General features: G+C 67.3%; 1 protein-coding gene across 1 annotated transcript in view; it reads left to right on the forward strand.

The window, feature by feature from the left end:
* L3MBTL2 (l(3)mbt-like 2 (Drosophila)) overlaps positions 1-563 on the forward strand; it is a 22,731-nt gene that overhangs the window by 13,834 nt on the left and 8,334 nt on the right. The gene's annotated exons all lie outside the window — the stretch shown is intronic.

A 563-nucleotide genomic window follows, 5' to 3' on the forward strand; every position in this document is an offset into this window, starting at 1 on the left:
GAGGGAGGCCGGACGGGGGTTCGCCTGGCACCCCGAGCAGGAACCTGTTTCCATTCCCCCCCGTCGCTTGGGTCCCCTCTTTCTACCTGGTGGCAAGAAGGCAGGGGATCCTCTGCTTCCTGTGGAGCCTCCGTCTGCTGCCTTTGCCTCAGGGATGGCAGGGTGCGGCTCCACCAATCTATCTCCCTCTCACACTCCCAGCTACTCCTTAGCCTCTCCACTTCCTCCTTCAGCTCCGCCACCAGGCTGAGCAGATCATCCACCTGGTCACATCGCACTTTTGGTCGAGTAGACACCATGGCCGGTCCTCTTCTGGGAGGGCGACGACTACCAGTTGAGTTGGCCTCTAGAGCCAGGAGGGGGACTGCGCCCTGCACGCTCGCCTGCCCTGCGCGAACTGCCGCGCCACGCCCCGTTTGCCCGTCCTGTTCGTCGCGCTCCCTGGGGGCTGCTCTTCTACGTGGGGAGGTTCGGCCGCCGCCCCTCCTGTCCCCGCCCACGCTGAGTCAGAGCTGCCGCTCGTCAGGGGCTCCCCCCCCCCGCTCGGGGCGGGGGGCCGGGGG

The sequence above is a fragment of the Pygoscelis adeliae genome, unplaced genomic scaffold, assembly GCF_000699105.1.
Source record: "Pygoscelis adeliae isolate BGI_AS28 unplaced genomic scaffold, ASM69910v1 Scaffold60, whole genome shotgun sequence".
NCBI classification, from domain to species: domain Eukaryota; kingdom Metazoa; phylum Chordata; class Aves; order Sphenisciformes; family Spheniscidae; genus Pygoscelis; species Pygoscelis adeliae.